The sequence below is a fragment of the Pteropus vampyrus genome, unplaced genomic scaffold (assembly GCF_000151845.1).
Source record: "Pteropus vampyrus isolate Shadow unplaced genomic scaffold, Pvam_2.0 Scaffold46, whole genome shotgun sequence".
In the NCBI taxonomy this organism is placed as follows: domain Eukaryota; kingdom Metazoa; phylum Chordata; class Mammalia; order Chiroptera; family Pteropodidae; genus Pteropus; species Pteropus vampyrus.
In genome coordinates this window covers 5,521,187-5,533,891 of record NW_011888827.1, presented here as the reverse complement: position 1 = coordinate 5,533,891, position 12,705 = coordinate 5,521,187, and positions in this window count along the sequence as shown.

The window sequence follows — 12,705 nt, the reverse complement described above, 5'->3', positions numbered from 1 at the left end:
AATAAAGCTCCTGCCTAGTCATGATCCTCCAAATTTGACTTCTATTAGCTGAGACAGAGATAATGAAGTTGGCAATATTAGAATCCAGAAACCAACTGCTTAAAAACTGTTTGAAAGGTACTACTCCCTAATTAAATGACGACGGTATGCATACAATGTCATTTGAAACTCAGAGATGCTGCTGCGTGTTTTTCACCTTACATGATTCAGTCGTCTTAGGAACCTGGAGAAGTATCTACCAAATTACGCACCTCAGAATTCTTCCCAGGAAAGCAACTGTTGGCAAAATTAGTAAATAAAAAATGCTTTAAATTGCATATCCACCTGTATTTGAGAAATGCTTGATTATACAGAGGTAAACAGGTTTCTTAACCATGGATTCCTCAGAGACATTAATATGCACGTGTGCCTCGTAACTCTTTAAGAGAAGAATAAGGTAAGAAGCATTTTCTAAATTTATTTGACTGGCAAACTCCCAACCCCAGCACAAATGTTAAATTACGAAACAGGGTTTGGAAAACACTGCTCTAAAGAAAATGAGAGCAAAAAGGGATATTAGAGACTTCATAGTGTCAAGGATGAGTAATCTTAAAGCCAGAGGAATTTAGGGAATTTCTAGTTAGGGTCTAGGTTCTTCTTCCTTATTGAACATGACCTTTAAAGAAATTCCATTTTTATCTTTTCCAATGGAATCATTTTTCTTATAGAATTCAATTTGCTTCAAGTTTCTGCCTCTTCTTAGTTTAAAGGCCGCACAGAATGTAAAAGGAGGACAATTTTGCCTGGCAACATTCATTTCTGCTATTTGTATGCTCACCGCAGGCCATCATACCTGGCTCTGTTTGCAAGTGGGGTATGGCCCTGGGGGTGTCATCACACCCCAGTAACGTAGGTACCACATGCTCTTAGGCAAATAGCACATCTTACCATAGATCATGTTAAAGCACCTGTCCTAGGTCTGCCTTGCAATTATAGAATAAAAGACAAAGCCTACCATGATGTAATTTACGACAAGGCTGAGAGTGAAAAATAGCAGATATCCCTAACAAAACACGCACAGGGCCCTGGCCTCGTCTTTAAACTAAGCAGAAGAGACAGAAACTTCAAGCAAATTGAATTCCCTAAGAAAAATGATTTCATTGGGAAAGATGAAAACTAAATTTCTTAAAAGGTCATATCCAATAAGATAGAAGAACCTAGATCCTAACTAGAAAGGCACAGGAAAAAGGTTAAGTCATGATGTGTCATTTTCTTTGAACTTGTGTTCCAGTGATATTCAATTATAATAAGAATTGGCCCCAACCCACACTCAGCTACGTGATTCCATTGGACAGATCGGTTTCAAGAACGAAAAGAACTTGCAATTCACCACACACTGAAACAGAAAGCACTCTTGATGGTCTTTATAGCACACAACTACCTCTGTACTATTAGATCCAGTTTCTGCTTATGATTCTCAAATGGATCCTATGTAATTATTTTTGTAACTGGAAATAAAATTTTATAGACTTGACTAAAATATCAATGCTTACTACATATGGTCCTAATATACCTCACCTTCATAAACTGCAAATCAAACGGACTCATTATTATTCATAACTCACATTTACTCACATTTACTCTCTACAGGCATTAAACAAAGATTCCCTCACTGATTTCTTACAGTCTTCTGAGACAGGTATCATTATCATCTTTATCTTAAAGATGAGGCAACTGAAGCAGGCAGAAGTTAAAAAAATTGCCCAAGGTCACTCAACTAACAAGAGATACAGCTGGGACGTGGGCACAAGCAGACTGAATCAGAGACCATGCCCAGGATGCTAAAACTCCCTCAAGAATATTAAAACAGCTCATGGCAAACCATTAATCAGACAAGATGCCAACACTGTCTCTATGTCTTTGGAGTTTACCAGTAAACGTGAGTTTAGCCGTGCAAAAATTTAGAGTATACCCAAAGGCTGCTAATGCTTTTCGCAAAAAGTCTAAACACTGAAGACTGTATGAGGGGAGAAAGGTATTAAATCATAATGATTTACAGTAGTCCAAATCTTTATATTTCCATATTAATTACCATTGGTCTCCCACAGCCATTGCAAAATATTCCACACATCGCTTCACCCCTAGGGAAGGAGTAAGGATATTTATTGACTGCCTTGTACACAGAGGACTACATTTTATATGATTTTTTTGTTGTTGTTGGCAGGTAAGAAAACAGAATATATTCATAGAAGACACATACCTGCCCAATAAATGTTACTACATCACTTCATCTCTCCTGTATCTTTCACTCTGTGTGCACCACTGCCAAGCTGGTCCACCACCTTCTCTTTAGAAGCTGCATTCAAAATTAGTGGGAAGAGAAAATATGCCACATTTTTATGAAAATGAGAATGCTGCTTCGAATCTCTAACACTGATTCAAACTCTCCTGTTTAACTTGGGGGACCTTTAAATTTAATTTAAGCTTCTGTATTACCCTGCCTAGTTAACAATTTACTGACAGTGAAACATTTACTCCTAGTCTCTAATGAAAGCAACCATTTATTTGTGGTCTCATGCGAACTAATTATTCCAAAGACTTTCCTATTGACTTTTGAAAATCTTAATGGCCCGTCTTTGCCGGCTTCCAGCTTTCCTCTCTTCTAAGAAAAGCGTTATTTACTCCAACAAAGGGTGTTAGGCTAGTTTGTAACTATACACAACACAACTTTATAAACCTAGGCAAAATCAAAAAACAGATCAAAATCTTTCTGCTCTCTTCCAAATTCAAGAAGGTAAGTCTAGTTTAAGGTACCTTTAAGGATAGTGGAGAAAAACCCAACATGCATTTAAACCTTTCAGAAGAAGTCAGCACTTGCTGAATCTCTTTAGAGTTCCTAATAACCAACCCAGGGTCAAGGACAAAATTGCCTTCAGCAGTCAAATACCTCTCCCAGCAGCCTTCTGGCACCCCACGCACTATCCCCTGAACACACAGTACAGAAGCGAGAGGGAGCGAGCCTTTAGGTCTAGTGTGGTCGTTTTCAAGCCCACATACTGAATGATGAGGCCTTTCGGAGGCTGCTGAAGGATTAGGGGAGAAGGGTTGACTCTGGGCTCCACCTCACTTCCCATTAGAGACATTTCAGCTTATCTGTTTTATTTTCTGGGCTTCCAGATGAACCTTTATTTGAAGAGAGGCTTCCATAGCTAAAGACAGACACACACTTCAGAACTTCCCATCCTGTCCAATCCTTTCATTTTAGAAATGAAAAAGAAAGGCCAGTGAAAGTAAGTCGTTCCAGGTCTGGAATGAGTGAGTGGCCAAGGCAGGGTTACTACCAGTCTCGGGCTCTGAGCAATGTGTCCCAGTGTACATACTTGTCCCACACTGCCAAGTACTCAGTCCCTGAGGAACACATCCCCCGTCCTCATCCGTGGAAGTGCTCAGGGCCATCCACTGCAGCTGCAGCTCTCAGCAGCAATGCCCACAAGCCTACAGCACAGGCTTGCAGGTGCAGGGGTGGTGGTGGTTCTTTTTCTTCTTATTATTATTTTACACATTTTAAAAGTACTAGACAGAGGGTCCAGGGGCAGACAAGTAGCAAAAGCCCTGGTAATTTAAGACAAGAAAATGAAAAATGTCTGATGTTTAATGTGAACCAATAGAAAACAATATTTGGTTGATAAAAATTGATTTTACACTCAAAGGAAGGGATGTGGACACACTGTCTGCTTGCTGCAACCTTCACTCTTACAAGCTTCGCTCTTAAAGTTCTACTTAGCAAACCACGGCTGAGCACACGGCGTGGGTCCAGCCCCAGGTGACACGCTAGGCACTCGTCACCGGGTACCTAGCCTCTGCAGCTAGTCAGGTTACATTCTGGATGAATGCCACAGTCACTGGCTCCTGGAAGGCGGACTCTATATAACCAAAATGGGAGTAACAAAAACTAGTAAATTAGATTGGACCGTCCCAGCTATCCTCAGGGACTCTGATTTCCAAAGTTTCCTTTAAATAAACTCCTAAAACGATCCTGGTTGCCACGCACTAGTTGAGGGACCTGAGCAAGTTATTATACCTTACATGTGCCTCAGTTTTCTCACCTGTATCGTGGGGACAAATTACAGCATTTACCTCAGGGAGAGTTGTGAGAATTTAAGTAAAGAGTTCCTGGTACAGAGTGACCTCTATATAACTACTAGTTGTCATCACTATTCATCTTATTTAAACAAACAATCAAACAAAAACATTATTGAACTGCTATACAGAGAGGCCAGGCAGGAAAGATTCTGGCAATCTAAGGTGAAATATGAAAATGAAATGATTCTGAAGTTTAATGTAAATCAGTGGAAAATAATAATTGGTTGACAGAAGGAGAATTTACAAATGGATTGGGATCACAGTTAGTCCTACTCTGGGGCCTTGCCACTCAAAGCTGGACCTGGAGCAGCTGCATTGCCATCACCTGGAAACTTGGCGGAAATGCAGACTCTTGGCCGGTCACCCACACTCTCATCTACCAGGTAGAATCTGCATTTTAACAAGATCTCCAGGGAATTTATGTGCATATTAAAGTTGGAGAAAGGCTGCTTTATGGTATATGTTGTAGGTCAAAGGAATAGAACTTCATTGTAGGGTTACATCTCCATATATTATCCTAAATCCTAGACCCCTTTTCATTAGTCTTAACCTGTATCTTAAAGTAGATTTCTCCTTTTATGGGACAGAATCATACTTCGGGAGGGCATCCAAAGGAATAAAGTCACTTCTTGTTAGAAATGTCAGTGATTTAAAAATGTTATCATAATGATCATCATCGATGGCTAACATTTAGTGAGCTCTTAAAATACACAAGGATTAATGCAAGGTGCTTTCCATAAGTTCTCATCGAAGACTCACAACACCCTGCGAGAAGGTATTACTATGGGGGGAAAAAGGCTTTTTTGAAGTTCATTCTCTTTCTACAAATTAATGTCTACAACATCAAAATCATATCTCTGTGAGGTGGGGAGCAGTAATTATCTCCCTTTTTAGGTAAGGAAAACCAAGACACAGAATGTGAACGAACTATGTAGACTCGACAGCCTGAGACTTGGGTCAGAACTAGGTCTGTCAAGATCCCAATTTTTCAAATTAAAAAATTCTGCTCCTAGAAATGCTGATGATAATATAATGGCACTGAAGAAATGGGGGGAAAACATACAAAAGAAGGGTTTCCATGCATGAAGCTTTGCACAACCAAACCAAGGGACTTCAAATTTTAATCTCTGAACTCAAGGGCTTATTGGGCAAACTAGAACCTCCAGATTTTTCTTGCCTTCACCTGTGGCAACTGGTGCTTATCAGCACATCTCAGCTAACATCCTACACAATATTATTCTTGCACACCTGTGAAATTCTCCTAATTACAGTCTCTCTGATCTCCCTCACTAGATCTCTATCCAAGTTTGATATCAATTAGTTCAGAACTCAGCTGGATTAGACAAAATCTTTCCTTGATAGCTCCAGTGTCATAGAGTCAAAGACACAGGTTGTAGAATCAAGTGATCAGGGCTACTTGCCCAGGCCCCAATGAATGGCTTTCTTCTCTGTCCCTGAGGACAGCAGGGAAAAGAATACAGGATTTGTTGACTATATATTCTATATTAGTTTGCCAGGGTTGCCACAACAAAATACCACAGACCAGGTGGCTTCCACAACAGAAATGTATCTTCTCACAGTTCTGGAGGCTGAAAGTCCATAATCAAGGTGTCAGCAGGTTTGGCTTCTGAGGCTTCTCTCCTTGGCTTGCAGATGGCCACCTTCTCACTGTGTCCACATGTCATCACCCCCGTGTGTGTACATGTGTCTCTCTCTCCTTCTGTGTCCAAATGTTCTCTTCTTATAATGATATCGATCATATTAGATTAGGGCCCACACTAATGACCCCATTTTAACTTAATTACATCTTCAAAGGCCCTATCTCCAAATTTACTCATATTCTGAGGTACGAGGGGATAGGGCTTCAACATACGAATTTTGGGAGAATACAATTAAGCTCATAGCAGATGCTGAATGGATCTTTTCATCATTATCACTAAGTCCTGGGGCTGTGCTAAGGCCCCTCTTCCAGTCTGGGTTCAATAAAAACTAGGATTCACCATAATCCAAACCTCTCAGACCCATGACTCAGAGTGTTCTGGAAGAGGAAGGGAGGGAATGGAGTTCCAGGTCAGACCTTTTCTTCTCTCATGTGTGGGATCAGAGAATTCTCAGCCCCACTGTACATCAACACAGCCTAGCTTCTGCCCCGCCCCCACTCATCATAAGTTTATGTAAGGTCACTCTGAGGTGGATTTTTAAAAAAATTCAAGTGGCACTTATAAAACAATCTGAATCAGAGATATGAACAGTTACTAAAAAGTACAAACTGGAATGAAGAACTGGAATCTGGCCACCCTCAAGGCCTCTCGTGCCCTGGAGCAAATGCTCCTGAGCTGTGAGGCGATGAGTCCTGGGGAGCTGGCACTGGCTTCCCAGACAGCTGTCCTGTGCAGCAGGACAGCCAGGAGGAGAGAGCCAGCCCCGGCCGGCCCACTCAGCCCCGGGGCGGCAGCACCAGCAAATGTCACGGAGTAGGAGGGAGGAGAACCAGCACAGCTCGAACGTGTCAGGAGGTGCTGGCTTCACACAGGGTGTGTGCAAACAGCTTCTCATTACGAAATAGACATTATGTGTTCGTGGGCATCTAAACCAGGATACAACAGGGACAGAACAAGACTAAAGCAAGAGTGACATTCACTATTAAAAAGAAAGCCTATACCCATTATTCTGTCTAATAAATCTCAATAATTTAGATTGTGCTCATTTTCAGTTTTAGTAATTCAGCTCTTCTTTACATCAGCAATTTTTAAGCTTGGTTCTCGAAACCTTTTCGTATTAATTAAAAATTCTATAACCTTCCATGGAGTCTTAAAATATTATTTTGCCATTTCATTTGGTATATAATAAGTGCTTTAATATATTATTAAATGTATTGATGATTCTGTTTTAGAGACCTCTTGTGCATGCAGATCAACACAAATATAGAAGAAAATCACTCCCGCAAGGAAATAGAAGGAAAAATTAATCCCTCAAATAGAAATCTCCTTATTAACTCCCCTGTTAATTCCGTAACACATATGAAGAATACTCAGAATCACTAGACATTTCAGGAAAACAAACAGCACAAAGGGAGACCAAAGTGAAAATAAAAACACATTACATAGAAAAGACAGAATTAAGTAAACAAAAAAAAGGCTTCGGAAAAAAATGCAAATTCAATTCCTATCCTCTAAGGTATTTGAGGACACATTGTATCCATGAAATAAAAATGGGGAAACAGTAAAGAAGCAATCAGAGAAAGAGAGAGTTTGGGAAAATTAAAAACAATTATGAAAATAAAAAGAAATTTGATAAGTAGGCTAAGAAGAAAATGTCAAAGAGATCACCAAAAAGGTAGAACAAAATAAAAAAGAGATAGAAAATATGAAAGAAGAATTTAGAGATAGTGAAGTTGGCAAGAATCTACTTAATAGGAGTCTCAGAAAGAAAACAGAGAAAGTAGAGGGGAGAAAACAATAAAAGAAAATTCCTCAGCCCCGGTCTTCGTAGCAAAAGGGCTGAATAGGACGAAGAGAAAAGACAAACAGCAAGACGTATCTCGGTAGAATTTCCGACCTCTGAAGGTACAGAAAAGATCTCCAAAGACCAAATCAGAGACCAAATCGGGTTACGAAGAGAGGAAAAGGACTCAAGCTGCCATCAGACCTGACGGCCGCTGTGGACGTAGGAAGACAGTAAAACAAAGTCAAGCATGTGGGCAAAAAAAGATATTTTCAGACAGGCAAGGATTTCATTGACCTCCCAAGGACCCATACTGAGAACAAATTACCTGAAGATTGACTCAGACGGAAGGAAAAATTAATCATCAAACATAAAGCTACAGAAAACCAAAGAAATACAGAATTAGTTTAAGAATAAAAAATATAGAATTAGTTTAAAAGTGAAATGTGGGGAGGAGTGGGAATCCCACAATGACAACTATTCAACAGATCCTAAAACCACTGAGCCCAAATCAGAGCACTGTCAGAGGGTTCCAAGAAAAAATCTTCAAGAAAGATTTAATTCAGTAAGTTAGTATAATTAAGAGGAATGCTATTAATATAGTCCTTTGCTTAGCCCTGCTCAAATGAATTGGAATTAAAAGTTCTATAGAAATTAAAAATCTGTATTAAAAAAGTCAAGGTCCAAATATGGAACAGAGTAAAAAAGTAACATAATTTTGGGCAAAAAAAAATTTTTTTGGAGAAGGCCTTTTCATGAAGATGCTTTGATAATGTTTGAATATTCTCTTAGAGCAAGGCAGATTCAGTGCACAAAATACTAACTCCTCTTTAGGTCCAATCACACTACCCACTTCTGCAGTTAAGAATATTTACATAATTTTAATGTTATAAATGCTTTCTATTGGTTTTCACATCTAAAAACCAACCTATAATAAATGAGAAAAGCATTAAAATTAGAAGACTTAAAATATTTCAGACCTTGACAATGTAAAAGTATGGTAGAGCTGAGAGCAGCCTGAAGTAATGATAGAAGAAGAGATAGGCATATTGAATCGATTTTACAGATGAGAAACTAAAGACTGAGACAGATGAAACAACTTCCCCGCAGGTCTCACGCCTACAGTGGCAGCACCAGGGCCCCAGTCCAAGCTGTCTGTCAGGCCCGTGCTATTAAAGACTATGTGAATATTGGCCTCAGAAACACCTAAGCCGTTCAGGGTTTAGTCATCTTCGTTGCCTCAAGAAGACCCGGTCTGCACTTTATACACTTCACACTCTACAGATGCTCCTTGAATTTGGTCGTAGTTTATAACATGTCCTGTGAGAATTAGATATTCAATTAAAATAGTTTATCAGTTTGCTCATTTGAACGGAGCTCAGAAGGTTCCCACCGTGGGTGGAGGGCATGGTCCGTCACCACCCCCTACTGGAGAATCGGTTTCTCGCATGAAACTTCCTGCCTTCTTACTGGAATGAGCTTGACTCCTTTTTAGTTAACAGTACTCACTAAATTTTTATCCCTGGAGAAATCTGTCGATTCTCTTTGTAGAAACAGTATGCAAGGTGTACACTCACATGCCCAGGAATGCCCGAAAAACGATATTAAATTTATGCTCTCAAGAAACATGAACCACTTCTTATTAGTGTGGTTAGATCAGCAAGGACTGACTTTTGGATAATCTGGATACTCTATGTCTGAGAGACCGAGAGCCCCTATGCCTAAATCCAGGCTGCCACTGAATTCTACTTGGCATTTCTGTGGTTGGGCTTTTCCAGCTGCTCAGTGGTTCAAATAATGTCTGTCTCTGTCTCTGTCTCTGTCTCTGTCTCTCTCTGATAACATATGTGAGGTACCTTGTAGTAACAAGAGCTTAAGTCACATAAACTAAAAGGTAACTATATAGTGCTTCTCAGTAGAATATTTTCATAAGTAGGGATTATCTATAAATCAGCTTTGGCCAGCTACTAAACTAGAATTTAGGATGTGCACTGCACACTGGCAGAGATCGCCTAATGCTCAGTTTTAAGCTTCCCTTAAGTTGGTTATAGCTCATTTATTTTTTCATGTCATTTTCGATAAAGTGATTTATAGGCAAAGCCTGCCTTTGGTTATTCTGAGGAGACAAAAAAGACTTATTAAATGGACAGAGCAAATCATTCTCTCCATTTCTGAGTAACCGTGAGGTCCAATGTCTTTTTTTTTTCTGGCAAGCTTGGGAATGTGAAAGTACAATTTGTTACAGGCTATTTCTACAGAGAATCCACAGATTGTTTCCAGGGATAAAGATTTAGTGGATCACTGACTCCAAAAGGAGTCAAGGCCAACGTCAGTGAATTCTGATTCTCAAAGACAAACTCATGAATAGTTCATAAGGTGAAGTGGAAAAGCTGCTTTATAATTCCTTTCATGTATACCACTCTTAAGAGTTTTTCAAAGGATTGAGTAGGTGTGCCAAAAATGGCCACGTTCACTGAAGTACCTTAAACAACATGGCGAGCCAGTAAGAAATAAAAGTCTGCATTCTCCTTCATTAGCATCATGTCTAGTTCTCAAACTAAACACGTGCAGAATCAGCTCAGAGAAAGAGCTGAGAAGTATCTGTTCCATGCCATGGCCTCCAGAAAGAAATGTACTTAATATACTACATCTTAGATAAAGGGATATTTGTGCTCATGCTCAAGACTTCTAGGCAAGAGCATGGGAAGTTTTTAAATGCTAAAACAAAACAGCAGGCAGAATTCTGACTTGACTGGAATCAACCAGTCTGAGCTGTGTTTTAAAAAGTTACTAAACTATAATTTATAATTTATTAGACTTAAGACTAGCATATTAATCCAACAAGTATATTTGCTGGTCCTCATCCTATAGCCCAAAGTCAAATGTGGGCATCCACGAGGATTTCTGCATGCATGGTTTGTGGCGGGGCGGGGGGGCGGCGGGGGGAGACAGGCTACCAGTGGGCAGGGTGCAAATTAGGAGGGTAAGGAAAGACCTCAGAAAGCAGAAACTGGAGGAAATATTCTGAAAAACACTGTTTGCGGAGGTTGAACCGGATGAATAAAGATGAAGGAAAAGGGAACTAGAGATAGTTTGGGGAGAAGCAAACGGAGGACACTGACAGAAAGAAAATGTAAGAAGTCATTTCTTCACCAAAAAATGTGCTCAGACCGTGGATGAGAAAGGCTGTACACCGTGATAGGCGCAAAAACAAGTTATCTCTCTGAAATTTAGTGCCGCGCTAAAGCAGAAAAGGGCGAGAAAATAAAGCCAATTCATTTTCCAAAGAAAGCTATTTAAGATGTCATTTTAATGTATGCTGGTAGCCTCGACACAAAAAATCATAACAAAAAGTTTAAAATTATAAGAAATGTCTTATTTTATGTGTAGAAGTGTATTTTGAAAAGACAGGGCTGTGGGTAGTGGGAAGAAGATGTAAATCAAATTGTTCTTTAATACATTTTATTGGTTTATTTCCCAAGACAAATAGCCAACAAGTTAGATTTACCCTGAACATTCTAATACAAGGCACCACTCTTACTATAAAGGACAGGATCCACGTAAAAATCACCAAGTCAAACTTAAATCTTGAAACCCAAATCTCCTTTTTGACGTCACCTCCAGAATCTGACAATCAGCGAGAATCTGTTGTGTGTCTACTATGCACAAAATAAGAATATATGATAGATAAGGAGATGGGAAAACTAACTACATACAGTGAGTACAGGAAAGTGCAAAGGATTAGGAAGGATCAGGAAGCAGTTGAATCGATTTAGATAGGCCCTCTTTCTAGGGCAGACTTTATACTGTTTCTTTACAAGTCTCATTCTATCATCCAAGCTACATCAACGATGTTGTCTTAGCAACAGCAGTACCAGCTCGATCATCAACCAATTGGCAAAGTTTTGTGGGATCCTTTTCGCAATAACTAAATCCTAAACTATGAGTTAGTCTCACAAATGTCCACTGGCAATGATGATACCAAAGTTGACCCCAAGAAACAAGTCAATGCACATTCTAACATGGAAGCACAAACAACAGGAAATTAAAATCCCATTACCTAATTTTTTCCTGGAGGAGCGTACCAAGTATGGCTTGTCGCCAAGAGAAGAGGGAACTACTTCTCTCTCCAGAAACCAATATGACGAAGCCTGAGGCTAAAGACACCCAAGACGGCTGAATTATGATGGGCAGCTGTAGGGTTACAGAAGATAACCCTGGAGGGCAAAAATCCCTAAGGGCAGAGGACTTATTCTGTTGTTTGACTTGTTATGGGTCCCAAGGGATTTCATGATCCTAACTCCCATTCACTACGAAGAGAGTGGCCTGCTACTCTGATTCATTATGTTTCAGAGTTTTGTTCCACTTTAAAAAACAAAAAAATTAAAAACCCTGCCTAATTCTGTGGAAAACCAAAACAGCCTCTCCCTTGACTTCCAGGAAGCCTGTAAGGCATCATTAATATACTTTCTGGCATATGGAATGCCATATTAGAGACCAGCGCTGTCAACAGAAATATAATGTGAGCTACACATGCCATTTAAATTTTCCAAGTAACTACATGAAAAAGTAAAAAAAAAAACAAAAAAAAACAGGTGAAATTAATTATAACAATTTTCTTATTTAACCCAATATGTCAAAAATATCATCCTTTCAACAAGTGCGCAATAGCCACACGCGGCCAGCACGACTACCACAAGGGCAGCTGGAGGCCCTAATACCGCAAAGTTCTCCAGTTCGGGTTTGGTTCTGTTCTAAATGACAAATTTACTAAACTGTCAGTCCCACTGCCCTTGGCTTTCTGAATACTAGTCATTAGAAACTAATTACCAACAGAATTTTCTACATTTTTCCCTAAGTTACTTTGCTAATCGCTGATTTGCAAAGCCTGTTTCGGTAGCAGGTCTTTAAATGTTCACACGTGGAGGTGCAGACTAAACATGTACAATCCAATAGTTTTGGAGATGAGAAACCTTATTAAAGCCTTCCTCGGCCACCAGAAAAAGGGAATTTAAAAAAGAAACCACCATGAGAAGGATGGCAAGGGTGAAATGCATGCTGAGCTCTCTAGATAAAGCGATCCAGCTCCTGCTACATTCTGAAACAAAATAACCTCACAGGCACCAGCCCAACGCTGTC